Consider the following 20543-nt stretch of genomic DNA (forward strand, 5'->3'; position numbering starts at 1 on the left):
ACACTCAGTGCTCAGCCTGCCTGCAGTCCCTGAAACAGTCCTGTCAACCAGGGGGTGTGCTAAAGGGCAGGTGGGAGCTTATCCTGGCATAAATGTCAGCTATCCTTAATAGAATCAAGTGCCCAGGATGGGTATTTTCCAAGAAGTCAAACAGCTGTTTAGAGACAAGCACTCAGCTGGAAACCTCATCCGGAAGTGATATGAATATCGTGAGAAGAGTCACTGTGACCATGGGCACGGGCCTTTACCGAGCTTTGTTGACATTGTGGTGGTAAGCCACCCAAGAGATTCCAAAGTATAGACATGAAATTCTAGGTCACTGAAAGAAGGCATATGGATTACATCTGGCCCTCTACATCCTTATTTGAAGCTCAGCTGCTGAACCTCTTATGCAGTTTCCAAGCACCAGCAGCATTTAGGAACTTATTTAAAATGCAGATTCTTAGGCCCCACTTCAGACCTACTGAATTGGAAACCAGTTCTCCAGGTGAATCTAGGGCCTGCTCAGGTCTGAAAACCTGCAACCTGGAGTTCAGACCCTCCAGACTTCCCTATACTCTGCTTTAAATGAACTGTGAGAGACTGGAATACCACCTCACTGGTTACACCGGGTAACAGAAGTTTTCTCCCCATTTCCCCTAATCTATCTTCCACATGGTCTCACAGGTGTCTTTTCTACCAACCAGATCCAATTGTGTTCCTTTTCTATTTTCAAAAGAAGGACCCCCCCCTCCCCCGCCCCAGTGCCTGGAGGGGTCAAAGCCCTTTGAGATTAAGACCGAAGCAATCTTCTCAGCCGCACCCCTAGTTCATGCACCCCTAGTTCATCCGTATGTCCCTGCTCATGGTACGGACCTGCTCATTGTAGGTGACCATCTCAGGTCTGCTCACTGAATCAGTACTAAGGATAAAAACACCATCTAAAGGAATCTTTCCTAGCAAAATAGTTACTAAAACAGACAGGGACAGGGGAGACAGGAAAGCAGAATCTCATTACAAAAGGAAATTCCTCTGTGCGTCAAGAATCTATGCAAAATCTGAAATTTAATCTCACCCTGCTCTGCCCTTCACAAACGATTCCATCTAAGCTGGCTGACTAAGCTGAACACAGGTCTTGTGAACACCGAGGAATGAGTGTTTACAAACAGTCCACACATTTTTATTTCAGAATCCTGATCCTTGGTTTATAGAATCCAGACAGGATCAATCCCTCAAAAAAGAAGTAGCCACCAATAGAAACTAGTCAGTGTTCAATTTCCAGCAAGTCCAAGTTGTGGCCTGATAAATTTCTTTTCTCAAACATTTCCAATAAACTTTGAGACTCTAAAAGAGATCTGTAAACTAAGAAATCATAGTTTATTTACGAATGCTAGTTTACTGAAAATTACTAAGGAAAATTACTTACTCAAATTTTCCAAAAATAAATTCTATCTTTTTACCGTAAAACAGAAGGAATCATAGTCTAAGACATCTGGCTACTTTTAGAGTATCACTCATGAGAATACATGATACCATAACTCTTCCTACCAGACAGAGATGTGATTCAGGTTATCTGTTTCCAAGTCTCGCCACCTACCCTCCTCTACGCTGGTTTTTGATTTGGACTGGCATCCAAATCCATTTCTTCATATTTAACCATGCACTCCTTTCAGGAAAGCTGGAAAGAACTCATTCAAATCCACAAACATCTAAAATCTATTCTAGCTTCCAATGGATAGAAGGGAGAATATGACAGTCAATAACACATAACAACCCGGCAAGGGGGGGTGGCGTGGGGAATGCACATGTACTTCCTCTTAGTTATCTAAAATAGTTCATTTGGTATACCAATCAGAGTGGAGATGTAAAAGGAACACATCCTTTGGAATCATACAGAGCTTAGATTTGAGTTTTAAGCAAGTTAGCCACTCTGAGTTCCTCATGTAGACATCAGAACATCAGTAAATTCACTCAATGATTATTGTGAGGATTTACTCCAATGATGCAAGGGAAAATGCCTAGTGTAATACAATGCCTGGAACACAGAAAGCATTCTTTAATGATACACCACAAACCTAAAATCTATAGCAATTTTTAAAATATACATTGCTTGATCCCAAGAATTATGCAGAATTGAATTATACTTATTCCACTTCTCTTAGCTAATTAGCTATGCCTATCCCTATCCCCACTCCAGATCCCCTCTATTTCCCCATATTCTTTTTCCTTGTTTCTTCCCAATCAAATTCAGTGTTGCTCTTAGCCAATCATCCCTCTCACATGTTGACTTTTCCCTAGTCGTGACACAGGCCTAGAATATATGCCCCTCACATTGGTTCTCCGAACTCTTTACTGCAGCCAAAAGGCTGTATCTGACCTCACCTCTACCAATATCTTATACCCTTAGAACCACTGGCTCCTTATAATCTAACAATGATAACTTCTTCATGTTCTTTCAATATGCCAAGCTCTTTCCTACCTCAGGGGCTTTGCCCCTACTGTTCCCTCCTCCAAAAATGTACATTCCCCAAACCTACACATTCACAGTTCTTCTTGGGCTTGAACTTGCAGCTCAATGTCACATTCTCAGAGACACTTTCTGTAATTTCTCTTTTAATAGCTTTCAAGTTCCTATTACTCTCCCTCTTTTACATCACTCCTATTTCCTTCATAGCTCATAACACTATCTTTATCTCATTTATTGGTTTACTTGTTTACTGCTACCCCAAATACTCTTAAGTTCCATGACATACAGACTTTGCTATCTTAGTTATCTCCATATCCCCAGTATATGGAACAGTGCCTAGACCAGAATGGGTTCTCAGTAATTAATTAATTAATTAATTAAAAGTTTATAAAACAGATGCAGAGTTTGACACACACCCCCACATCCTACTTCTCTACCTAGTAGCAGAAGATGGAATCTGAGGGAAAGAGTGGAAAGTAAAAAGAGAAAGGCTATTGTAAATAATGCTACTATAAACGTAGAGGTGCATATATCTTTTCAAATGAGTGTTTTTAAATACCCAGTAGTGGAATTACTGAATCATATGGTATTTCTATTTTTAATTTTTTGAGGAACCTCCATATTGTTTTCCACAGTGGTTGCACTGATTTATAATATCCGAGATATGGAAGCAACCCAAGTGTCCATCAATAGATGAATGGATAGGGGAACCTCAGTGGCTCAGTTGGTTAAGCATCTGCCTTCAGCTCAGGTCAGGATCCCAGGGTCCTGGGATGGAGACCCGAGTGGGGCTCCCTGCTCAGTGGGGAGTCTGCTTCCCCCTAATGCTCCCCCTGACTCTCCCCCCTGCTTGTGTGCTCTTTTTTCACTTAAATAAATAAAATCTTTTTTAAAAAAATAGATGAATGGATAAAGATATGGTACACACATACCATAAAGAAGAATGAGACCTTGGCATTTGGGACAACATGAATAGACATAGAGGGTATTATGCTATGTAAAATAAGTCTGAGAAAAACAAATAACATACAATTTCACTTATATGTGGAATATACAAAACAAAACAAGAAGAAACATACAACAACAACAACAAAAGGTCTTGAATACTGAGAACAAACTGGTGGTTGCCAGAGGGAGGTCAGGTGGGGGTATGAGTGAAATAGATAAAGGGGATTTAAGAGGCACAAATTTCCAGTGATAAAATAAATACATCACAGAATAAAAATATATAGGGAATATGGTCACTAATATTGTAATAACATTGTATGAGGACAGATGGTAGACTGCACAACGTGGGGAGCACTGAGTAATGTATAGGGTTGTTGAATCACTATGTTGTATACCTGAAAATAATATAACACTGTACGTTAACTACACTTCAATTAATTACTTAAATTTTTAAGGCTGAGGAGAAATAAACTCTTGGGGAATGCAGTCACCCCCACTCCCCTGGTGACAAAACATGAACTGCTCTCAGGGGCTGGGATGATGTCACAGGTGTTATAGTCTCCATGGCTTGCTCCCCACCCCCAACTCTGCTGATTTTTTCTTATTGTGGTAAATACGCATAACTCTATGGTTTTCCCCTTTAGTTTCTACAGTTTCCCCAGGGCTCAACTTTTTTGAGTAAGCTATGTAAGACATCTGACCTTGGGTGTTCTTCAGGTGAAAGGGAGCCTGGATAGCACTGTTTTTGAAACCCACCTGGGTTTGCCAAACAGATGTGGGTTTTGAGATGGGGGCATGGAGGGAGCTTTTCTATTTCTGTTTGATGAGATTTAAATAAGACAAAAATTCCCAGTTGTTCCTCACTGTTTTCTTTTTAACATGATCCCTGCCACTTCCCTTTGGGCACTTTCTCAGCATTAAACTCACTGCCCTTCTTACCACCAGTCTCCTCCCAGCCTGCTCTCTGGGCACAAATGACTAGTAACTCACTCCTGGGCAGCAGTGAGGACTCACACTGAGAGACACAGAGACCCGGAGAGGACAGTGCCCACACCACTTTAAAAACAGCAATTTATCTGGCAGTCTTTCCATGGACGTCTGAACCCAGACGGGTGAGTGAATCAGGGGGTTAGAGGGAGGCAAAGAAAATAAAAAATTTCAATGCTTCCCTTCCTTCCTAGCTTTCAAAACCTCAATTCTCCAAACACAGCAGCTGAGTTAGTCAAGTCATGGACTGCCAATCAAGGTCACTGCCATTGCCAAGTTCACCTCAGCTGTCCCAGGTATTTTCTCCCACACTCAAGCACCACACTTCTTTATAGTTGCTGGGATGGGTTACGTTCTTTAGTTTCCTTTCCCTATTTGCATTCGCTTTGGCAAGTGAAAGAGTACTATATATGTACACACGGGTCTAATCTTTTCCTCAGATCTTTACGGATGAATGCAAGTACCTATGTGTGGTTTCTACACCATGCAGTCTTCGCCTCTTTTAATCATTCCTTCAGAGAGCACATAGTAGGTCAAAAACTCCTAATAAGTTAAATGAGGTGAAGGATCCTGGCATAATTTTGTGCCAAGAAAACTCACCTCCATTAAGGAGTGCCAGGCATGGTTTGGGCAGCCATCAGTACCATCAAGGCTGAGCTTCTCCAAGCTGTACAGGGAGCTACTATAGAGTCTGAGCTGAGCTCCTGCCTACATGAGTAAAACTGCAAAAGAAATAAAATGTTTGACCCTACTTTGCAGAGTTTGGTCTTCTAAAGCAAAAGGAACCTTAAATTATAAACAGCCTGACTCAAAGGGAAAATCTGTGAAGCACCTACTGCCAGGAACTCCTCATTCTGCCCTAGGCCTGCCTGGGTTCAGCAGGCCCATAAATTGGCACTGTTGATATGACCTTTTCAGGCGATATTTCAACAAGAGATAACAACAAAGCTGAGAGCTTTGGTAGCACTCAGAGGAGATTTGAGGGACTTAAAACATGCTGCTAAGTTTGGCAGCAAAAGTTCCTGTTTCTTGCAGTTGGAAAAGGAAATCTCTTTATAATTACACTTGTAGATAAGATACACCAAGCTACTTATGCTACTTATTCTGGTCAGGAACAGATTAGAATCACCTCATCCCAATCCACCACTCCTCTGAGATTGGTCTGAGTGATCACTTTAAGGGCAAGTCTCACCTGGGCTGCGAAGAAACTGTGCCCCTTGGGAAGATAAAGTGCCAGGAGCTTCTCCATAGGGCTTACTGTCATAGCCACTACCACTTGCTCAGAAATACCCACCATTCTCCATTACGAAGCTCTATCTCTGAATTTACACTGTCCCTCAGCCCACTTTCCATCTTGTTCCTTTACCCAGGGATTCTAGGTAAAAGAACATGTCCCTAACTCCAGTGCCACATAACATAGGTTACTCATCAGAGAGGGTCCTTTCAGCCTACGTGGTCTTTTAGCTCAGATTCCCCTTGTGGTTTATATATTTCTTCACAAAAGCAAAGTACAAGAGCTATGATCTATGTACTGTTTGCAGGACGCTTATTGCTACTCTGCTGACACTAGATGTCTGCCCAAGACATGAAGGAAGGGGATATTGCCCCCACATTTCTCAGCAGAACAAACCAGACCAACCAGCCACTTGGAAACAAGCTCTGCTTGGCTTCTAAGGGAATTAGAACTATAACAGTTCATTGCTCACATTTCATTTAGTACCAGATACGAGGTATTATCCCTAAGCACTTGACACTTAGGCCTTACCACAACACATGAAATAGCACTAATAGCACCTCTGTTTCACAGAAAAGGAACTGGGGCATGGACAGCCTACACAATTTACCCAAGTTCTCAGAGGCAGTTAAGTGGCAGAGCCAGAATATGAACCCCAACTGTCTGACCCCAGAGGCCAGGCTCTAAATATCACTCTTCCATTAGACGGCTCTTCTCCTAACACACGGGTTTGTCTTTGAGCAGCACTGACTCACTTCAAACTCTAAGGGAGAGAGAGGGTCAGCCAGGAAACACTGCCATTTTTCTTTGCGGAGAGAAGGAAACAGTGACGGCAGTATTTATTCACAAGGCTGAGTTGAGCCTACACAGCACAACAAAGAAGTACCCCAAACATCTGTCAACCAAAATCTTCCCGGGGCACCAAGTAAAACCCATCTCCTTTCTTACTAACCTGGTAGCCTTTCTAACTTACTAACGGCTAGAGACTCTGCAAGTTGTTACAACCAAGCCCCGTGCATCTGAGAACAAGATCCCAGGCTCCAAGTTATAAGAATCAAGTCAAACACTTCCTAGAATCCAGCTGACAGGATTTAAAAAAAAAAAAAAACTACTCAAATATTTTTCAAGCATAAACTATATATGTTGGCCACTTTGGGGAAATAAAATGTATAAAATATTATACTTAATTTTATAGAACTTCAGGGAATCTGTTGGAAAGACAAGACACATGTATTTAAGAGTCAAGTCAGAATGTCAATGGAAACAATCTAAACCTCCCACTTTCTTTCTTTCTTTTTTTTTTTTTAAACCTCCCACTTTCTAGAAGAGGAAACTGAAGTCTAGAGAAGCCAAGGTTACTTCCCCAAGGTCACCGGACAAGTCACTGATAGAGCCTGGACTAAAGCTCAGATCTGCTGACTACCTAGCCAAGGGCTCTTTGTACTGCTGTATGGAGAGGCAGAGCAACTCACAGGAGGGAGAGATCTCGAACAACAATTGCAGCTAGCAGTTACTGAGAGCATATTGTGCCAGCAGCTATATAAAGCTAAGTGCTTTATATAAACTCATTTAACCCTTGCAACAAACCATTGAGGTAACATTACCCCCAATTTACAGATGCAGACACTAAGGTTGATAAAAATTAAATTGCCACAAGTCCACAGATAATTAAAGGAAGAGCCGGACTGCATACTTCCAGAGCTGGCTGCAAAGCCTAAGCTCTAGGCCGGGTCTTAGAGGATGACACACGGAATTCATGGAAGAAGAGGTGAGGAGTGTTGGGATAGCCTACACCCAGAGCACCTACAGGAGCCTGTAAGGGGTGGCCAATGCTGGCTGAAAGAGGACCTACGGCCCTGCCTGAGTAGGGCTGCAGGAAAGCAGCCTGTAGGAAGCAGTTCTAGTCTCCCATGACAGTGAGGGGTAAGCATCCTACAGGATGGTGAAGCTGAGCCTCTGAACCTGGGTTGAGAAGGATCACCTTGGAGACTCTCCTAAGGTCTTGACAGAAAGGTGAATGAAACACAAAGTATATAAGCTTCTAAAAGAAGAATCTGACTTGACTTTCCTGCGTAGTAATCCCAAACTGATTAAGAGATGCCAGCCTTACTTTTTGAAATGCTGCTCTAAGTTGATAATAATAAGGAAAAGCACTGAATATTTACTAGGTGCCAGGCACTGGGCTGAGAGATTTCCACATATCATTTCATTCAATCCTCAGCACAACTGTCACAAGCTAAGTACTGTTATTATATCCATTTTATAGATACCTCAGAGGGTCAGGGAGATTAAACAATTTGCCCAGGGTCACACAGCTAGTGACTGTAAAGTCGAGTTCTAAACCTAGACGGGTGAGACCCGCAAGGGCCAGATCCTTGCAGGTGCACCGCACAGCACTGAGACGCTCACAGTAAGTGCAAATGGTTCGCTCTATCATACTCACACTGAGTGTCAAGAGTCGCTGATGGCTGAACAAACACAGATTGATTCATTTAAAAGCAATCTATAAAACTCAGCTGTCAGAACTGCATAAGGGAGCCTGTGTTCCAAGACACAAGTGAGTACACCAAAATTCACTTCCTCAGACAGGGCTATAGAGTTCTGAAAACTAGCTGACTATATCGTTTCCTTTCCAATTTTCCCCTTTCCCTCTTCCTATCCCCCACACCTGATCCATTGATGCTCTCAGAGAAGCTTCAACAGAGACCTAGAACCCTCTCCCTCTTATTTCCAGTCCTTTAGAGTTGGCTCTCTTCCATCATTCAAACAGTGCCTTATATCAGAGTCTAAGAGTTGGACCCTCCTCCTTCTTCCCAGCCTAAAGCCTGAGATGGTCATTAACCCTACCTGCAAAACCCTAACTTTAGCAGGCCTATGTTTCTTCTCTCTTAGTTACATAGACAGAGGCTCACTTTGGGGAGGAAATAACTACAATATAACACCTAGTGACAACATTAAGTTCATACTTGGTACTATTACGCCCTCCCCAGCTCTTGGCCCAGACCCTTCATATTCACTGGCAAAATGGGTGAATAGACCAAAAGGGCACATGGGCACCAGAGATGCCTCCAAGCCCAGGAGCAAATAGGGTGTCAACTCCAATGCCGGCCTCCTGGGTTGTTAGAACCTACACAAAGCTGTCTCTTTAGGCTCCCTGGGGGCAGGTCAGCCTTCTGCTAAATTGCGAAGGTCTAGAGCAGCCCAGGTACCTCCTATCCCCCCTGCTGTTCCTCAGAACTACCCACACACACACACACACACACACACACACCATCCCCTAGTCCAGAGCCTTTCTCCTGTTTCCTCCCAGTCTCTCCTAACCCCCTCCTCTTCTCATTTTCCCCAGGGTCAAACAGTCCTTCATTCACTGTGCTGCTTCCTATTAGTCAACCTCCAGCTCACTTATAAACCCCTTCAGTGACAAGTCATGCACAAGAAGAGTCTGCATCTTTGAGAAATGGGTGGTTTCATGATAAACCCTTAGAAACAGGTCAGCTTTGGTTAAGAAGGTATTGAACATAATTGACCCTTTATAGAGACAGTGCAATCTAACACACAGTTTTTAGATGAAAATAATATTGTGATCATTTTAACAGTATATCGGAGCCAAAAATAATAAGAGAAGGGATCTTTGAAGAAATCCTACAATAAGGTAGCCTAGACTCATTTAACATCCTCCTTTCCCCTTAACACATATACACATAGTCAAGTTTTCTAGGTCTTACAGGGGATTTTTCTATCAGGCAATATTCCGTGGCATGTTCCCCTAAGACAGATGCACCGAATATTTGACTGCACCCACCTACTGAGACAGACGCACACAATGCCATTTCCCCAGCAAAAACATAGATGCTTAGAATGTCTCTCCCTACCCCCAAGGAGAAGGCACTCACTAATGCAAGTTCTCCCTCAGGGTTTATAGCGAAATCTCTGCAAACTATGCCAGATGGTAATTTTTTTCTTTCATGCCCTCCTGGCCCCTTCTCCACTTTCCATGTTCCTCTAACTCAAAGAACTCAATTATCTGCTGACAGATTTCCCCTCTCTCTCTCCCTGCCCATCCTAAATATCCTCTTCTTCCAAGCTAATGTAGAGGCCCAGAAGGGAGGTCAAGCCAGTGCTCTGCATGGCTGCTGCCTCTATTCCTCCAGGCTCAGATACACATTCCCTCTGCTTGGCTGCCTCAGTAAACTCTCCTGGGTCCAACTTTGAAAATCAGGAGACTCCAGGGCAGTGACAGGTACAAAACAAGAGAAGCAAAAGAAGACATGCTCTTCAGCTTCTGTGCCCCACCTGCCTGGAGGGAGATGCTGTGGCAGTCCCAGATTTGGACCCTCCCGCTGCCCCCAGGTGCCCAGTGGTGCTCCCCAAAGCAGTTATGAGAATCAAATTCGGTGGGAAAAGGAGCACAGCCTCTCTCGCTTTCAGGCTACGGTGTGGCCATAACACCTGGAGTCTGGGGTACCCCTATAAACTTTATACCCAAGCCCTCCATTCCAGGCACAGGGTACGGTCAGTGGAATTCAGGATGCCCTGGGCCTGTCCTCCAAGGCATTTCAACATTTCAACTTCCTTGGGTAACTTATTATTCTAATTTTAGAGAGAGGGAGCCCTGAGGGAGACTGTGCAGGAAGGGGAGTAGAGGAAGGGGGGGAGAGGGAGTGAGAACAGGAATGTTACTTTTTAATCCTTAAAGAACACGGAGGGATCCATCCAATGTGTGACTCAGCTCTGGGAAGCTGGTCTAAGGAGGAGTGGGGAACAGCTGCAGCCCCAAGCTAAGCTATGGACTACTTTGCCATCAGGCAATAGAGGCTGCTGGGATGGGATTCGCCTGGAAAAAGGACTCTTGAACTACAACAACAAATCTGCCTCCTTAGGGTCTTCCCAGAGGTTTCTCCCAGAGCCCACACTAGGGCATGGCAGGCAGCTTCCTCTGTCCTACGACAAAAGCTGGGGCTGCAGGTGGGGTGCTGGGTCCCTCTCTCCCACCAAGCATACCACACACAAGCCCTATACACTCCCTGAGAACAGATCCGGGTGTCCTTACCTGGAGTCTCCCCATCCCTGCTATTCTGTTCCTTGGCACAGTCCCACTGCATATCAAGAATCTCTGCCCTTGAAATTCCCACTTCCTCATTTCTTTCTTTCTTTCTTATTTCCCTAAGCTGTAGCCACACAGGTTCCTGAAAGAGCTGCCCAGCCTCCAAGGAGCCTTTCAGAGCAGTAACTCTTCCTGCCCGTTATACCCTTTCAAATCCAGAACAGGAGAAAGGCCTCTCTCTCTGCAAACTCAAAACAGTTTCCCCAGCACAACCTAGAAGAATGAAGGAACCAAAACTGACAGTCAGAAACCTCTCTTCCAGCTACTGAAATTTATGATACCAGAACTGCGAGGTAGCTATCTGTGGGACATTGGAAAAGCATAGGGTCTATTGGAATCCCTCTCTTCTATATTAAATACACAAGTCAAGTGACCTAAGCGAAAGAAAGCTGCATCTCTGAAGGATCATTTAGGAGGTTCAACGCCTACTGTGAACATCACTCTATTTCCTAACCCAAAGAAAGCACTATTTGCTTTGTTTCCTTTTGTATCTTAAAGACCTTTTTTTAAGGCTTTTCTCATTTTTATTTATAAATGCGCAAAAGAAAAAGGCACTTTATAAATTGGGAAACCAGAACAGAGGGGAAAATGACTTTTGAGAAGAGAGTGGGGCCATCCAAGCTTTAATTCGCAAGATCTTACATTATATAGCGCTGAACATGCTTAAAATTAACTTTCATGGAAATTATCGCATTTTTGGTCCTCCCAACAGAACTGCTTAAGTAGTTATAACATTACCTCCCATCTCACAGCTACTAAATCCAAAGGTCACAGGGGTTAGTAATGGTCTTGCCCATGGCCACCTAGATGGTAAGTAGGAGAACCTGACCATGGACTCAAGTCTCCTCACCCCAAATCCAGTGTTTACTCTATTGTATCAAAAGAATTATCACCTACTAGCCCTCTTTATGTATGGGGGGGGGGGGGCGGCGGTGATAAAACTAGAGGAGCCCCAATCACAGCCACTTGAGTAGAGAAGAACCGAGATTCTGGATTTGCACTGCTCCTCCTCACACCCCCCAAATTTAATCCCAACCAACAGTGCAATGCCATATCCTCCCAACAAAACAGAGGTTTCAACCAAGCAGAGGATTGTTGGAGTGTAGTAAAAGGGGGTATCACTTTAGCAGTGGCCCATCTGAGGTCCAGGGCCACGGAGTTCACCCTGTGGACCCTCAGGCCACAATACTGATACATTATGGACACATTCAGTGAGCCTAAATTGGGGCCATGGTCGGTACTTTTATTGGCAAGCTGACCCAAAGTTAATCAGAAGGCCCCCTCATTGTCGGCCAGAATACAAAAGACATTCTGTTCAGAAAGTTCAAGAAGAAAAACTAAGGAGCCAGGACAGCAGCTGTTCCCTCATCCTACAGAGAAACCAAAGGCATCCACAATGTTCCCTGAGGCCCAGGAGTAAGTTTGAGATATAACATGGCTGAAGCAGAGGCACATCTCCTGATGGGTCCCCACTGCAGGGGGTGTCTGCTGCATTAACCCTCCAAATAAGATTACTAACAACCTAGCTATCCTATCACCTATAAAGTGGCTTTCTGGAAGGGTTCCCTCTCATAGGCCACACTGAGATCACCACACACCACTCCTCTGGGTCAGAACAAGTTTTACAAAAACATAGGATAAACAGAATTAGAGTACACAGCGTGGACAGTGCATGCCCTGAGATTTTGTTAAAATATTAACCCAGAGTAGCCATCTGGCACAACCACAGTACCTTGTGTCTCCACGAGCAAGCTAGCTCGAAACAGCTGCCACTGAGAGCTCACTCAGAGATACCTGTAGGGTAAACCTCTTCACAGGCCCTCCAACCCCAAAATACACACACACACACCTGTCAGCCTCCACCCCATATGCTTTTTACGAAAGCCTGCAATGGGCCTTATTAACACAGAAGGACAGCATGCTTCCTTCCAAGTTACCTAGTTGAGAGATCAAGAGTGTGATCCTAGCTCAGATATCCCTACGACGGTCCCTCTGTTCTAATAACTGCTCCAAAAACTGGGAACTCACCACAGGCTCCTAGCTAAGTTAATTGGCTTTTTTTTTTTTTTTCCCCACTATAGGTCAGACACAGCAGCACCAAGAGACAAAACAGACAGTGTTCACTAGAACAAACCAAGCCACTCAAAAGACACTGGAGTTTCCGTGTAGGAACTTCAAATACAATACTGGAGTGATGATAACTCGCCTTTTCCATATAAAAGATTCTTTCTGTAAAAATATCCTAAGCCTTTGTGTTAAATAAAAGATGATGATTTCTACAGAAAAGTCCAAACACCTCAGGTTCAGCGAGAGTGAGATCAGCTAGATTTGCAAAGTCAAGAAAATTGGCTGTTTCCCTCCTCCTTAAGCTAATAGAATCCAACTGTTGAAGCATGACATCATTCCTGAGCCCCAAACCCCGAGCAGAGAGTACAGACATTTGCCTGCCTCCCAGAAAACAGCCCAAGACTATGGCCAGGAAAGGAGAAAAAAACAACCCAAGCCGGAGCTGACCTTACCTGAAAGTCCCGGTGCTTTCCTGCCCACTCCATTCTCGGCAGAGTCTGGCTCACACCACAGTCTGTAAGGGAGCCCAGGGCCCCCAAATCCACTCGCTTAAGCTCCGATACCTGCTGCGAGCTTCCCACAGCTCCTTCCTCTGACCTTTCGTGGCGCTCCTTCCAGCCAAATGAGCAGAGCACTTCTAGCTGGCCAGGCCAGTTGTCATGGAGACCCCGTTCTCGCCAGCCAGCGTGCTCCTGCGCTGCTCAAGCTCGTGCTCACGCTCTCCTCTCTCTCTCTCTCTCTCTCTCTCTCTCTCTCTGTGTGTCTCCTCTCCCCTCTCTCCCCCTCCACCCCCCTTCTCTCCCGCTCTCAGTTCTGGGAGGCTTCCATGAAACAGCACTGTCTTTTGATCAGCTCGGGTTTTGCACACATTCCACTCCTCCTACCTCCCTTCCAGTCAAACAAGGGCTCTGGGCAGCTCCTGGGAACTTGCTCCAACAGTTCAGATGGGAGAAGGGAAAGACAGTGAGTGGACTTGTTTTCCTCCCCTCCAGTGTCTCTCTCTCTCTCTCTTTTTTTTTTTTCCCTTGACTTGGAGGAATCCTGGCCAGAGGGGAGGGAGCTAGCTGGAGCACTTGGGAGGGGAAGCAAGCCCTTCCTCTGAGTCCTGGCGTGCGGGTAGGAGGACCCAGATGCATTGCCTTGACTTGTTTGTGCACTTGGGATTTTCCGGGCAGCACTTGAGGCGGAAATGCATTCACATCCCAGGAGCTCGCCTGGACTGGCCTCTGCTTACCTTGCTGCCTGCTCAGGTTGTGGCGATCCCTTTAACCAGTGCAGGGACTCATGGTACTATTGCTGGTGCCCAAGCAGTCTCTCATCTTCCTGCAATGGAGAGGAAAGACACTAGGTCAGGACCTGTAAGAGTCCTGGGCAAGTCCAGAGTCACAGCCCAAGCAACAATCGTGATACAAACACAGCCTCACGTCTCTGGCCTGCTCGGGGCCTGCAGCTAAAGCCCCGGCTGTCTGCGAGCTGCTGTCACAGCCAGGAATACTGTCACTCCTATCCAAGAGCTAGCCTGGTGCCTGAGACACAGCAGGCCCTCTTGACTCAATCCTCCCCATGTACATTTCTGCTTTGTGACCTTCTTATATATGTATTATTTTGTCTGATCCTCAAGCCTTTCGAAATACACTGGATAACAGTCTTACCATTTTACAGATGGGAAAACTGAGGCCCAGAGAGACCAAATGTTTAGTTCACAGGTACACAGCTAGCTAGTTAGACGGTTAAAGACTACCCTCTAATCTGGTGCACTTTCCACTAAAGTACACTTACACCTGATTTTAAGAACAAACAACTTTTTTTGATAGCCAGTATCAAGGTACAAGGCTGAGTTCCCAGGGGAAGGTGGGGAATCCTTCTGAGTCATCGTGAGTTAGACCTGACTACCATCCTGTTGGTCTGAAGGCTTTACCATAGCATCTATGAGATGTGGAAGATAATGGTGCACAGATTAGAGGAAAAAGTCCTGCCCCATAGCTACAAGTTACCTTGTACTTTTCTGAAGCTCTCTCATAAATCTTGGCTCATCTGTTCAACACAACTGACCTAAAAGCTAGGACTGGTACTATCATACTAATTCAACAGAGTAACGAAAAATCTCAAAGTGAGGTCAAATGACTTGCCCCAGGTCACAAAAGCAGAAAATAACAGATCTAGAAATAGTACTGAGGCCTTTCAACTCTCTTCTGTTTATTAAGCAGAGTAGGTGCAGGAGCACCAATGGAGCAGGAGTCAGAAGACCTTGGCAGTGTCTGGCTCTACCACTAACCAACCTCCCAGTTTCCACCTATGAAACCTATCCCGTGGGCAAATGATAGGGCTGGGATGGCCATAAAAAGAAATGATGTGTGGGAAAGCATTCTCCTAAAATTGGGCACTGAGCTAAGAACTTCATTCATCTCAGCTGTTTTTTTTGTTGTTGTTGTCTTTTGGTTTTTTTTTTTTTTTTTTTTTACCACATACAAACAAAAACCCAAGGCAGTTGGTATCTCTCCAAGAGGAGGACACCGGGGCTCGAGGAAGACATTTTTCAATGCTGATTCCTAAAACAGTAACAGAGCAGCCCTGGTGGAACCTTTAATGCAGTGATCCCTTGCAGAATCCTTGCGTTTTTATTAACCTCTATCACAAAATTCTCACAACAAGACTTTAACTGACTTGAGTTTAAAAGGTAAATATGACAAAAAAAAAGGGGGGGGGGCGGTAAATATAGGGCAGGAGCTCAAGTAGGAAAAGTGCCAAGAAAATGCAACACAAAATAATGGTATGGCATAGACACTAAGTAGTGGGCACTGGTGCCGGAGTGAAGCAATCAGAGATTCAATCTCCCACTCCAGATGCCAACCACCACCTCAGGAATCTCTCAAAGGCCCTAGTGTCCCACATCTGCAAAAGAAGAAGGATGAAATGGCAAGTGCAACATCTTCAGGTCCCTAAACTTCTCCCTCTTAGCATTTCCAACAGACATCCCTCTCTTCTCCTGACCCTGAAAATGCACACTCCACTTCCATACTGAGAAAGAAGAGGTAATGCCAATTCATGGCTACAACAAGAGAATATTCACAGTTACAATATTAGCACCTACTAATATTTACTGAGCACCTACCATATGTCAGGCATTCTTCTAAGCGCTATGACGGGCCAGGGCTGAGTACTGAAGCGGATACAAGTCAGTTTCTAAAATAATCCAGACTTTGACGGGCCAGGGCTGAGTACTGAAGCGGATACAAGTCAGTTTCTAAAATAATCCAGACTTCAAAAAGCCCTCCAGACCAGGCACAGAATGCAGGCCATGCTCCCCCTAGTGGCACACTGGAATATTTTAGAGCCTTGTCCTCACTGGGAAGGGAGACGGGAAGGGCCCCATGATGGGAGAACTGGAATCCCTGGCTTGGGTGCTGCTGTGGGTATAATAAGCTCTTTGAACTAGGCAGGGTAAGAGGACAATTGCATCCCTCCGCTGCCTTTGCAAGGCTGGATTCAGATCAATCCTACTCGACCTTTCCCAAACAACAGCGCTTTTACAGCCTTATGTGGTCTAGGATCTGCTGAAAGGTATGCATGCAAACCTGTGCCAGAAATCTGGGAGATACCATTGCATCTTCCTGCCTCTCTCCCCATATCCAATCCATTTACTGATTCCAAATAATTCTATTCCCAGAATGTGTCTGTCTACTTTTCTTTTCTTTTTTTTTAATTTTTATTTATTTATGATAGTCACACACAGAGAGAGAGGCAGAGACACAGGCAGAGGGAGAAGCAGGCTCCATGCACCGGGAGCCCGACGTGGGATTCGATCCTCGGTCTCCAGGATCGCGCCCTGGGCCAAAGGCAGGCGCCAAACCGCTGCGCCACCCAGGGATCCCTCTGTCTACTTTTCTGCCCTCTACTGTCACCTCAGTCTCTTCCCTTGATTCCTGAAAAACCTCCTGATGGCCCCCACTTCCACTCTTACCCTCCCAGCTCCATTCTCTGTGCAGCTGTCTGAATCACCCTTTTACATCCGATCCTATCATTTCCTGCTTAAAACCTATAAGGCCCTGCTTGATCCTTCTCCAGCCTCCTCTCAGCACACTTCTTGCCCTCCACCTGCATGTGCTAGCTACACAGCCTTTTTTTAGTTTTCCAAAAGGGCCAGATTTTTCCCAGGCTGTTCCCATTATCCTGGGACATCCCACCCACCCACCCTCCATCTGCCCCTGGTCTGCCTAATTGGCTCTTGCCTTGCCTCTCACCTCCTCACAGAAGTCAAAATGAGGATTCATCCGTCACAGCATTGGCCATAATCTCCAACCAAAATACATTATCCTTTTCTTTTTTAAAAAAACATTTTTTTAATTTATTCATGAGAGACACAGAGAAAGAGAGAGAGAGTGAGAGAGAGAGAGAGGGGCAGAGACACAGGCAGAGGGAGAAGCAGGCTCCATGTAGGGAGCCCGATGAGGGACTTGATCGGTCTCCAGGATCACACCCTGGGTGGAAGGCAGGCGCCAAACCGCTGAGCCACCCGGGCTGCCCACATTATCCTTTTCTTAATGCCAGTCTTCCCTGATGAGTTCCTTGACTGCTTTGCCACCATATTCTCTGCATTTAGCATAGGGCCCAACTCCCAGCTGGCACTCTAAGTATCTGCTGAATGAGTGCAAAGAACCCATTTCGTCTTGTCCTACAGGAAGAAGAAACTTAGAACAGCTATTTCATGCCACTCATTGTTTCTTTTCATAGACTTAAAACTATAATTACATCCCCTCTCCTCATGTGTCTTGCCTGTGGGCTCAACCAAAAATTCCTGTAAAGTCTCCCTGTGGTTTGTTTCCCAGAAATTTCCTCGTAAGGTCACTCTTCTAGGGATGCGCTCCAGGGTTTTATAGCCTCTCCCATTACCCATTACAGGCACTCCCCCACCAGTGTCACTGCCAAACCAAGTGGGGTGCAGGAATGGCCCAACTCCCATAGATGAGAAGGTTCTCTCAGGTCAGCTCTATTTGGGAACAAAAATGCTTTCTCAAAAAAAAAAAAAAAAAAATGCTTTCTCTCCACCATGCAGGTCACTGTGCTTACAAAAATACATTTTTCCTTAAAAAGTCATCTTATGTTTTATAATTTGGAGGTGGGTATAAAATGCTTTGAAAAAAAAATTTTCATTACTAAAAAAAATTGGAAATAACTATTTGGGGGAAAAATATGGAAGGTCTAAAGAAAAGCAATAGCAGTGGGTGACTAAATCCCCTCACAAGATAACATTAGCACCAACCTCTGAAATCCTTTTTGGCTTCCCCTGCTGCCACAACCCCTTTACAGGCACAGCCACAGCACACCACCTGGTACCCTGAAAACTGCATTCCTCCTCTCCTACCACTCCCTCCCTCCCCACTGCTCATGCTGTTACCTTTTTCCTAGTACCTCCTCCTCCCCAACAAGCAAAATCTCAGTGCTTTCGAGGCCCAACTTATCACCTCCCCTGTGAAATGTTTCTTGATCGTTTAGCAAAATCTGTTGGTCTACTCTGCAATCCCACAGCAGTTTAAAGATGGCTTTATTCATGGTATTTATAGCACTTTGTCACCATCACTCATACCTGTCTCCCCAGCAGCCGTGAGCCCCATGACGTCTACCAACTTTATTATTTCATTCACAGTGGGCAATCTATTCATGTTCATGGGATAAATCAATCTTTGAGAAAGAAAGAAGCTATCCCCTCCATAAGATGAGGAATCTGAGTGTATAGACTTACACTGTATCAAGAATATGTGTGTGTGTATGTGTGTGTGATAATTAGACTCTATATTTGGTCACTAGAAGAGTTTATAATATTTTCGTGTCTCTTTAAAAACAACTGAAAATCTGGGGCACCCAGGTGGCTCAGTCGGTTAAGCATCTGCCTTCAGCTCAGGTCATGATCCCAGGGTCCTAGGATTGAGGCCCATGTCGGTCCCATGCTCAGCAGGAGAGTCTGCTATGCCTTCTCCCTCTGCCCCTACGCCTGCTCATTCTCTCTCTCACACTCTCTCTCTTAAACAGATAAACTCTCTATTTAATAGTAATAAAATTAAAAATAAAAACAACTGGAATTCCAAACCTAAAAATACAGAAGCATATAGTAAATCTTTTAAAGTTACTCCTTGGGCAGCCTGGGTGGCTCGGTTTAGCCTCGCCTTTGGCCCAGGGCGTGATCCTAGAGTCCCGGGATCGAGTCCCGCATCAGGCTCCCTGCATGGAGCCTGCTTCTCCCTCTGCCTGTGCCTCTGCCTTTCTCTCTCTGTGTCTCTCATGAATAGATAAACAAAATTAAAAAAAAAAAAATTTAGTCCTTACTTTGGGATCAAAGGAATTCAAGAAAAGTAAGCTGTTGTTTGATAGTGCTTGTTGGATCCCAAAATGCCTAAGAGATGCAGTGTAACTTCAGCTGCCTCTGGAAGCCGAGCTCCCAGTGCCCACCAAACTGTGGAGTCCAGCCACATATCCACCGAGGACACCTAGTTCTGCCCAATTAACAGGGGAATCCAGTTTGTGTCCTGCCCAGTTCTACACTGAGCTCTGGCTGCTGTGTGGGCAGACAGGTTTACACAAGAGCCCTTTAGGGCTCTATAGCTTTCTTCTTCCACCTCTGAATGGTAATGTAGTTAAAAAGGGGAAAATTTTAAATGCAGGAGTAGAGAAGGAGTAAGATCCTGGTTTCCAGAGTAGTGAGATCTTAAGCCACTCCCTGCCCTGCTTAGGGCCTCTATTTTCCCCTGAATATAACTAGCTGTTCTCAAAGAGTCCTTGTAACGTCAATGTTCTGTTGCAGTCGCCAAGTCCAATTGTTCTGTCCTAGTCACCTAGTCCCACTGCTTTCTGAAGCATCTAAAGCAGCAGGAAGAATTCTTGTGCTACAGAGTTTCCATCCTACCCTCTCAGCAGAGCCCCTCGCTTGGGACTCTGGAGTCATCTGCCTGGGAGTAAACAGAAAGGCAGCCTTTCCTGGAGGAGAAGATGGAAGATTGAGGGTTCTTGCTTAAAGAAGGCTGGAGAGAGAAGAAAGATGCCAAACACAGGATGGAGAAACTTGGAAATGACTTGGGAAGTGCCTTAGAAGGAGACTGAGCCTCTGCCAGGGACTCATTCCTAGCCATTGGTCTGAGACAAGGCCACTTTTACAAAGCAGAAGAATATGCAATATCTAATTCTCTTGAAAGGCAATCTGCCTGCTGCAAATCAAGCAGTCTCCTCAAGGGCTCTACAGCACCTCTGAACCAACAAAACAAGTATCTCCCTCCAGATGGCAATCCCAGCCCTCCTCTGCCTTTGTCAGGAGCCACATCCAGCGGGACCTCCTGTGTGCTGGCCACTGCTACACATACTCTGCTTCTGCTTGCACAGATGAAACAGCCGTTCTATGCTCAAGTCCTGGCATTTTATGGATCCTGGGGTCTTTACTCTGTCCTATCCCACCTGCCTCCCACCCAACACTAAGGCTCTAAACTAATAGACTGTGGGATTCAGCCTGTAACTATCCTGGATCTCACTGCCCTGTGGTGAGACAACTACTGGACATCTTCATGCTGGGTTGGCACACTCTTCTTTGGTCAGCCTTCCAGCCCTGGTTCACCTCTACTCAGCTCACAATCCTCAATATGAAAGTCAAAATTCAGATCCCCAGGGCATAAGATACTTAATGGCTTGATCCAGTCTCTTGGAGTATCTGTCACAATGCTCATATACGGGCTAATTTCCTAGAATCTCTCACTTCCACAGACACTGACTACTGT

The 20543-nt window shown here is 45.0% G+C and overlaps 1 protein-coding gene across 10 annotated transcripts in view; it reads right to left on the reverse strand.

Moving 5' to 3' along the window:
* The window catches only part of DENND2B (DENN domain containing 2B), a 170851-nt gene that overhangs the window by 85559 nt on the left and 64749 nt on the right, over positions 1 to 20543 (reverse strand). For 8 of the 10 annotated variants that reach the window (XM_049098767.1, XM_049098765.1, XM_049098766.1 and 5 more), the window contains one exon: positions 14021 to 14109. The gene's annotated coding sequence lies outside the window, so the exon portion shown is untranslated. Of the gene's footprint in view, positions 1 to 13238; positions 13676 to 14020; positions 14110 to 20543 lie in introns of those variants that run through there. The other 2 variants (XM_025459412.3, XM_035704272.2) reach the window with 2 other exon arrangements.

The sequence above is a fragment of the Canis lupus genome, chromosome 21 (assembly GCF_003254725.2).
Source record: "Canis lupus dingo isolate Sandy chromosome 21, ASM325472v2, whole genome shotgun sequence".
NCBI lineage: Eukaryota > Metazoa > Chordata > Mammalia > Carnivora > Canidae > Canis > Canis lupus.